Source organism: Triticum urartu, chromosome 1A, assembly GCF_056163025.1.
Source record: "Triticum urartu cultivar PI428250 chromosome 1A, HENAU_Tu73, whole genome shotgun sequence".
NCBI lineage: Eukaryota > Viridiplantae > Streptophyta > Magnoliopsida > Poales > Poaceae > Triticum > Triticum urartu.
Genome location: NC_141873.1, coordinates 497,887,183 through 497,897,371, shown reverse-complemented (window position 1 = coordinate 497,897,371; position 10,189 = coordinate 497,887,183).

Here is a 10,189-nt window from a genome sequence, read left to right as displayed (position 1 = left end):
GCGAGCGCAGTCCGGTGCGCAGGCTCATCGGGAAACGTACAAGCTATTCAATGTAGGATCTGTGCATCTCTTCAACGCAAATGGTTCAGATTACGGTATGCAAATTAAAGCCAGACTTCGGCGCTAAGCCAAGAGACACTGCGATTTGTCAAAATATGCAGCTAAAAATCAATAGCACTATCTATTTTTTGCAACTAAAATTCAGTAATTAAGCATAGATTGCATTCATACTAGAGATTAAGCAGTCTTTCTCACCAGGAAGCGAGACAGCCTTGGACCGCCGCCCACCTCGCTCCCACTGGTCTATATTAATGGCGCCTTCGAGCGGCTGCACCCCCATCCTCGCCACACACACAATTCCTCTCTCTCCGCCCGCATCCTCGACGCCGCTCTCAGTCCTCAAAGCCGTCAGTGTACAAGGATGCCGCCGAAGCTCCCCATCGGAGGGAGTGGCGACGCCGGGGCTGCTGAAGCACCGGAGCACGGCGTGAATATGGAGACAGAGGTTTCCGTCGCCTCCGACAAGGTGGAGAACGAGGCTGCCAACAAGCGGAGGCTGGCCGAGAAAGAACCGCAAGCGACTCCACCAGGCCTAGACTTCATCAACAACCTCCCCGATGATATGTTGATAGTCATCATATCCCTCCTCCCAATCAAATATCAGGCGAGGACAGTCGCCCTTTCCCGGCGGTGGCGCACCCTATGGCTCCGCACCCCTGTCGACCTCCTCGACGCCCACAAGCTCTGCCATGGCTATCGTCAAAGCTTGGATGCGTTCTCCCAGATCCTCGGCAGTCACGATGGCCCAATCAAACGCCTTATCACAGGCAAGTTCCGTTCCAATGGCAAGGACCAAGCCAAGCTTGACGAGTGCCTCCGATCCCCCGCCATAGATAAGCTCGAGAAGCTAAGTTATAATGATGGGCATATGCGCTTGCTGCCAACGTTTGCGCTCCGCTTCGCGCCCATGCTACACGTTGCCAAGTTCATGAACTGCCATCCCCCCTTAATGACGCGCCCGCTCTTTTTCTACCACGACTGGAGCACCTTGAGCTCGTCACCGTCCGCATCCCAAAGGATGACATGGAGCGCATGCTCCGCGGCTGTACTGCACTCGAGTTCCTTCGTCTTCAGGCGATGAATTGGTCGAGTACCTTGCACATCACCTCCAGGACTCTCCAAACTATTTATGTGTGTTGCTGGTGCTGCAACGAGAGATCACAAAAGGTGGACCACAATATGCTCATCTAGGACACACCTTCACTTGAGAGATTACTTGTAGTTGATCAACAAGGTCGAACAAGAATCAATGTCATTTCTACGCCGAAATTGAAAGTGGTGGGCTACTCTTCTGTCAAATACTACAACTTTCAGGTACAACATTCGCCTTATATACCTCTCCTTCTTGATATCAACGTTATTTCTAGTTTTCAAGATGTATGTTCGTATGTCATCCAACGAAGCTTCACCCAGACTCTGGGCACTGTGAAGGTCTTGGCACTAGAATCTGTCGGCCCCAACCTGGGCCAAGTTGTCAGTTGACTGAGGTGCTTTCCGTGCCTGAAGAAGTTGTATATCGAGGTGATGTTCCTTTCCTGTTAAATGTTAACCATAAGGGAGGTCAATTTTTTTGCACCTTTTCCCAAGTTTACAATGACAATGTACTATGATTTCTGAAGGAATTTTGGAGGATTTTAGGACATACACCCCCATCCCATATTGGTTGCTTCATTCATATGGTTACAATCGTCCATAAGCATTTCTCCTTTGGATTCATCTGTGCTAGTTTTCTTAGGGATATTTTCATCCAATCCAACCTCTTGTGAAGAAGGCTACATGTTTCTAGACTGTAATCAAATGCCCATGTTAATCATGCCAGATCGAAGATGGCACGCTGGTGCATTTTACAAATCCTGCAAACCAAATGGGCGTGTAGCAGTGTTCAAAACTGCATGTAGGCACTAACACGTTCTCTTCTTTTGCAGATAATAATAGGCCCAGAGGTGGATAATGTTTATAACGACAATCACATCGAATTCCTGGATCCACATCTCTCAAATATTACTTTGAACTCCTACCTAGGGACCTTACCGGAGATTACACTCGCCAGGTTCTTTCTTGCCAGAGCAAAGGTGCTGAGGGTATTGAGGTTGAACACGCATTTAATTAGGAAAGATCAACTGTATGATTATCAGAGTAGGCAGGTACTTCGGAATGGAAGTGCCTCCAAAAATGCCAAACTTCGTATTGGAAGAGCATATGGCAAAGCAATTGGAAGTTATTGTGTCAAACCCATACATGACTTGTCAGCGGTTGATCCCTTTTCAGAAATGACGCAGCTTGCAATGTTTGAATTTGGGCCTTGTAATATTTGAATTTAAACCTTGCAATATTTATGGTATTTGTTATATCGAACCATTTATGTTCTCTTGTCTCAACGCAAACAGTTCACCGGGTGAACCGCATGTCGTACATCGCACACACCTTGATCTGGCTGACCGTTTCTTTTGTGTTGCCTAATCACAAACAGTTCATCTAAGTGAACTGTATGATGTACATCGCACACACCTTAATCTGGCTGACCATTTCTTTTGTGTTTCCTAATCACAAACAGTTCATCCGAGTGAACCGTATGTTGTACATCGCACACACCTTCATCTGGCTGCCCGTTTCTTTTGTTCCTGAAAATGGCTAATTGAACTGAACAGTATGCCCTGAATCGCACACGCAACTAAAATCTGAACCATGTTTGATGTATCCGTCATCGCAAATGTTTTGCGCCTTTTTGACAGTTTTTTACACCACCGTTTGCGATTATTGCATCGCACATAGTTTCGTCGAAGGGTCTCTGATCGTAGTGTCGCGTTAGCAGCATCATGCAGTTGTGAGAGGCTTACTAGGGACACTGTGTTTTGTCTATGTATCCACACATGTATCAAGTTTCCGGTTAATAAAATTGTAGCATGAATAATAAACATTTATCATGCTATAGGGAAACATAAATAACAACTTTATTATTGCCGCTAGGGCATATTTCCTTCACTCCCCAATTCGGCCTCCCCCTTTCCTTATTTCCGGTGGGGGGGAGAGGAAGGAGAGAAGGAAAGGGGGGCGAACCCCCTATTTCCCTTCTCCAATTCGGCCTCCTTCCTTGGGGGGCACCCCTTGTGGGATGGTGTGCTCCCCTCCTATGGCCCATATCTTTCCCCCGGGGGTTCCGGTAACCCCCTCGGTACTCCGATAAATACCCGATACTATCCAGAACACTTCCGGTGTCTGAATACTATCATCCTATATATTAATCTTTACCTCTCAACCATTTAAACACTCCTTGTCATGTCCGTGATCTCATCCGGGACTCCGAACAACATTCAGTAACCAAATCACATAACTCACATAGTACTAAATCATCATCAAACGTTAAGTGTGCGGACCCTATGGGTTCGAGAACTATCTAGACATGACTGGGACACCTCTCCGGTAAATAACCAATAGCGGAACCTGGATGCTCATATTGGCTCCTACATATTCTACGAAGATCTTTATCGGTCGAACCGTTATGACAACATACGTAATTCCCTTTGTCACTGGTATGTTACTTGCCCGAGATTCGATCATCAGTATCTTCATCCCTAGTTCAATCTCGTTACCGACAAGTCTCTTTACTCGTTCCATAATACATCAACCCGAAACTAACTCATTAGTCACTTTGCTTGCAAGGCTTCTTATGATGTGTATTGCCGAGAGGGCCCAGAGATACCTCTTTGACACTCGGAGTGACAAATCCTGATCTCGATCTATGCCAACCCAGACAACACCTTCGGAGATACCTGTAGAGCATCTTTATAATCACCCAGTTACGTTGTGACGTTTGATATCACGCAAGGTATTCCTCCCATATCCGAGAGTTGCATAATCTCATAGTCGAAGGAATATGTATTTGACATGAAGAAAGCAATAGCAATAAAACTAAACGATCAATATGCTAAGCTAACGGATGGATCATGTCCATCACATCATTATATCATTCTCCTAATGATGTGATCCCGTTATCAAATGACAACTCATGTCCATGGTTAGGAAACCTTAATCATCTTTGATCAACGAGCTAGTCAAGTAGAGGCTCACTAGGAACACAATGTTTGTCTATGTATTCACATATGTATTAAGGTTTTCGATCAATAAAATTCTAGCATGAATAATAATCATTTATCATGAATAAGGAAATATGAAATAAAAACTTTATTATTGCCTCTAGGGAATATTTCTTCCAGTCTCCCACTTGCCCTAGAGTCAATAATCTAGATTACATTGTAATGATTCCAACACCCATGGAGTCTTGGTGCTGATCATGTTTTGCTCGTGGAAGAGGCTTAGTCAACGGGCCTACTACATTCAGATATGTATGTATTTTGCAAATCTCTATGTCTCCCTCCTTGACTTGATCATGGATGGAGTTGAAGCATCTCTTGATGTGTTTGGTTCTCTTGTGAAATCTGGATTCCTTTGCTAAGGCAATTGCTCCAGTATTGTCACAAAAGATTTTCATTGGACCCGATGCACTAGGTATTACACCTAGATTGGATATGAACTCCTTCATCCAGACTCCTTCATTTGCTGCTTCCGAAGCAGCTATGTACTCCACTTCACATGTAGATGCCGCCACGACGCTCTGCTTGGAACTGCACCAACTGACAGCTCCACCATTCAATATAAATACGTATCTGGTTTGTGACTTAGAGTCATCTGGATTAGTGTCAAAGCTAGCATTGACGTAACCATTTATGATGAGCTCTTTGTCACCTCCATAAACGAGAAACATATCCTTAGTCCTTTTCAGGTACTTCAGGATGTTCTTGACCGCTGTCCAGTGATCCACTCCTGGATTACTTTGGTACCTCCCTGCTAAACTTATAGCAAGGCACACATCAGGTCTTGTACATATCATAGCATACATGATAGAACCTATGGCTGAGTGATATTCTCCGTCGTATCTATAATTTTTGATTGTTCCATGCCAATATTCTACAACTTTCATATACTTTTGGCAACTTCTTATATTATTTTTGGGACTAACATATTGATCCAGTGCCCAGTGCCAATTCCTGTCTGTTGCATGTTTTATGTTTCGCAGAATATACATATCAAACGGAATCCAAACGGGATAAAAACGGATGGAGCTTATTTTTGGAATATTTGGAAAATCTGGGAGAAAGATCAACGTGAAACGGTGTCCGAGGTGGGCACGAGGTAGGGGGCGTGCCCCACCCCTCTAGGCGCGCCCCTGACCCTCGTGGTCCACCCGTAAGGCGGTTGATGCCCTTCTTCGGCTGCAAGAAAGCTAATTTTTGGTAAAAAAATCACGGCGAAGGTTTTGGTCCAATCAGAGTTACGGATCTCCATATATATATGAAACGGTGAAAGGGCAGCAGACCAGAACGCGAAAACAGAGAGAGACAGATCCAATCTCGGAGGGGCTCTCGCCCCTCCCATGCCATGGAGGCCAAGGACCAGAGGGGAAACCCTTCTCCCATCTAGGGAGGAGGTCAAGGAAGAAGAAGACGAAGGGGCCCCCTCTCCCCTTCTCTTCCGGTGGCGCCGGAACGCTGCCGTGGCCATCATCATCATCACCGCGATCTACATCAACACCTCCGCCGTCTTCACCAACATCTCCATCACCTTCCCCCCTCTATCTACAGCGGTCCACTCTCCCGCAACCCGTTGTACCCTCTACTTGAACATGGTGCTTTATGCTTCATATTATTATCCAATGATGTGTTGCCATCCTATGATGTCTGAGTAGATTTTCGTTGTCCTACCGGTGGTTGATGAATTGCTATGATTGATTTAATTTGCTTGTGGTTATGTTGCTGTCCTTTGGTGCCCATCATATGAGTGCGCACGTGGATCACACCATAGGGTTAGTTGTATGTTGATAGGACTATGTATTGGAGGGCAAGGGTGACAGAAGCTTCAGCCTAACATAGAAATTGATGCATACGGGATTGAAGGGGGACCAATATATCTTAATGCTATGGTTGGGCTTTACCTTAATGAATGTTAGTAGTTGCGGATGCTTGCTAATAGTTCCAATCATAAGTGCATAGAATTCCAAGTCAGGGATGACATGCTAGCAGTGGCCTCTCCCACAAAATACTTGCTATCGGTCTAGTAAAGTAGTCAATTGCTTAGGGACAATTTCGCAACTCCTACCACCACTTTTCCACACTCGCTATATTTACTTTATTGCTTCTTTACTTACAACAGCCCTTAGCTTTTATTTGCGTGCTCTTTATTGTCTTGCAAACCTATCCAACAACACCTACAAAGTACTTCTAGTTTCATACTTGTTCTAGGTAAAGCGAACGTCAAGCGTGCGTAGAGTTGTATCGGTGGTCGATAGAACTTGAGGGAATATTTGTTCTGCCTTTAGCTCCTCGTTGGGTTCGACACTCTTACTTATCAAAAACTGTTGCGATCCCCTATACTTGTGGGTTATCAAGACCTTTTTCTGGCGCCGTTGCTGGGGAGCAATAGCGTGGGGTGAATATTCTCGTGTGTGCTTGTTTGCTTTATCACTAAGTAATTTTTATCTACCGTTCTTAGTTGTTTTCTATCTTTAGTTATGGGTAGGAAACGCAAAATACCAAAAAAAAATAGTTGTACCTACTAAACCAATGGTTGAAGAACCACTCAAAATCTATCACACTGCTGAAGCTTATTACTTGGATCATCTTCGATCCCTATGTGCTCGTGCTGAAACCCCAACTAGCTTAGTTGAGGGCAAATCTTTAGATGAGCATGCTTGTTATGTGCGACACCGAATATCTGAAAAAGGGAAAAAATTACTGGGTCAAATTCATCGTTTGCAATGTTATGCTTGGAATTTATGTGAAATATATGATATTACTTGTCGTTATGAAAACCCTAAGAAACACCTTCCCTATCAATGTGAGTTTAGTGATAATGGAATAGTATCTTCGTATGCTAAGGGTGTTTATAGTTATTATGATGTTCAACAAATTGAAGAATTTGTTGCTTTTAAGGGTGCTTATGAAATTGCTTCTTTGATTGAAACGTATGATGCCACTCTTTACAAATCTGAAAATTTTGCCATACTTAAATATTGCTATGATAATTATGCTTCTAATGCATATGTTGAACCATATATTGAGGACTACCCCGTTGTCCAATAAGAGACTAATATTTTGCAGGAGTCTATGGAAGAAGAAATTGATGAAACTGTGAGCTCATTGGGTGAAAAAGATAAGGAGGAGAGCGAAGAACAAAAGGAGGAAGAGCGGATTAGCTACCCGTGCCCACCTTCTAATGAGAGTAACTCTTCAACTCATACATTGTTTAATTTCCCTTCATGCTTACCGAAGGATGATTGCTATGATGATTGTTATGATCCCGTTGATTCTCTTGAAATATCCCTTTTTGATGATGCTTGCTATGCTTGTGGCCAAGATGCCAATATGAATTATGCTTATGGAGATGAACTTGCTATAGTTCCTTATGTTAAACATGAAATTGTTGCTATTGCACCCACGCATGATAGTCCTATTATCTTTTTGAATTCTCCTGACTACACTATATCGGAGAAGTTTGCACTTATTAAGGATTATATTGATGGGTTGTCTTTTATCATTAAACAAGATGATTTTGATAGATATAATATGCATGTGCTTTCTGCTCCTACTTGCAATTATTATGAGAGAGGAACTATATCTCCACCTCTCTATGTTTCCCACACGATAAAATTGCAAGAAACTGTTTATACTATGCATTGGCCTTTACTTTGTGTGCATGAATTGTTCTTTTATGACATGCCGATGCATAGGAAGAGAGTTAGACTTCGTCATTACTTTATATATGTTGCTTTGTGCTCACTACTAAATGCCAAATCATTGCTAATTAAAATTGGCTTTGATATACCTTGGGATCCGAGTGGATTCACTACTTGAGTACTATATGCCTAGCTTAATGGCTTTAAAGAAAGCGATGCCAGGGAGACAACCCGGAAGTTTTAGGGAGTCATTTATTTCTGTTGAGTGCTTTCATATAGTTTAAAAATAACAAAAATAAAGAGGGGAACCCAAAACTTTTTCAAAAAGGAAAGTGAAAGTGAGAAAGACAAGCATTGTTGAAGTGGGAGAGCTCCTTGAACTTTGTTCATGCTCACGGAAACTTTGTGAATCTTGATTACAGAAAATTTTCAATAAAAATGATTATCCCCTTGTACAATTCCATTGTATTATAAAAATAATGTGCCAAGGTTTGCCTTTAGGATGTTTACAAAGCTTGTTGGTGTGTACAGTGCAGAACAGAAACTTTGGCTGTAGTGCGCGATTTTACATTTTTAGCTGGAACGTCAAATGGTTCTGATTCTTTTTGCACTGTCTTTCTATACAAATTTTTTATTTTTCCTAATTTTGGCAGAATTGTTCAAGCATCAGAATTATGGTGAATGTTCAGATTATTACAGATTGTTCTGTTTTAGAAAGATTCTGTTTTTGATGCATAGTTTGCTTGTTTTGATGAAACTATCGATTCATATCAGTGGATTAAGCCATGAAAAAGTTATATTACAGTAGACACAATGCAAAAACAAAATATGAATTGGTTTGCAACAGTACTTAGAGTAGTGATTTGCTTTATTATACTAACGGATCTTACCGAGTTTTCTGTTGAAGTTTTGTGTGGATGAAGTGTTCGATGATCGAGAAGGTCTCGATTAGAGAAGAAGGAAGAGAGGCAAGAGCTCAAGCTTGGGGATGCCCAAGGCACCCCAAGTAAATATTCAAGGAGACTCAAGTTTCTAAGCTTGGGGATGCCCCGGAAGGCATCCCCTCTTTCTTCAACAAGTATCGGTATGTTTTCGGATTCGTTTCGTTCATGTGATATGTGCAATCTTGGAGCGTCTTTTGCATTTAGTTTTCATTTTTATTTTATGCACCATGCTGGTACGAGATAGTCCTTGGTTGATTTATAGAATGCTCTATGCACTTCACTTATATCTTTTGAGTATGTCTTTATAGAATGCTTCATGTGCTTCACTTATATCATTTGAAGTTTGGATTGCCTGTTTCTCTTCACTTAGACAACCGCCATTTGTAGATTGCTCTTTTGCTTCACCTATATTTGTTAGAGCGTGGGCACATCTTTTGTAGAAAGAATTAAACTCTCTTGCTTCACTTATATCTATTTAGAGAGATGACAGGAATTGGTCATTCACATGGTTAGTCATAAAATCCTACATAAAACTTGTAGATCACTGAATATGATATGCTTGATTCCTTGCAATAGTTTTGCAATATAAAGATGATGATATTAAAGTCATGCTAGTGGGTAGTTGTGTATTAGTAGAAATACTTGTGTTGAGGTTTGTGATTCCCGTAGCATGCACGTATGGTGAACCGTTATGTAACGAAGTCGGAGCATGAGGTATTTTTGATTGTCTTCCTTATGAGTGGCGGTCGGGGACGAGCGATGGTCTTTTCCTACCAATCTCTCCCCCTAGGGGCATGCGTAGTAGTACTTTGCTTCGAGGGCTAATAAACTTTTGCAATAAGTATGTGAGTTCTTTATGTCTAATGTTGAGTCCATGGATTATACGCACTCTCACCCTTCCACCATTGCTAGCCTCTCTAGTACCGCGCAACTTCCGCCGGTACCATATACCTTCCTCAAAACAGCCACCAAACCTACCTATTATGGCATTTCCATAGCCATTCCAAGATATATTGCCATGCAACTTCCATCATCATCATATACATGACTTGAGCATTCATTGTCATATTGCTTTGCATGATCGTAAGATAGCCAACATGATGTTTTCATGGCTTGTCCGTTTTTTGATGTCATTGCTACGCTAGATCATTGCACATCCCAGTACACCGCCGGAGGCATTCATCTAGAGTCATATCTTTGTTCTGGTATCAAGTTGTAATATCGAGTTGTAAGTAAATAAAAGTGTGATGATCATCATTATTAGAGCATTGCCCCAAGAAAAAAAAGGGAGAGGCCAAAGAAGCCTAAAAAAGGGGCCAAAGAAGCCAACACACACAAAGAAGGGGCAATGTTACTATCCTTTTACCACACTTGTGCTTCAAAGTAGCACCATGTTCTTCATATAGAGAGTCTCTTGAGTTATCACTTTCATATACTAGTGGGAATTTTCATTATA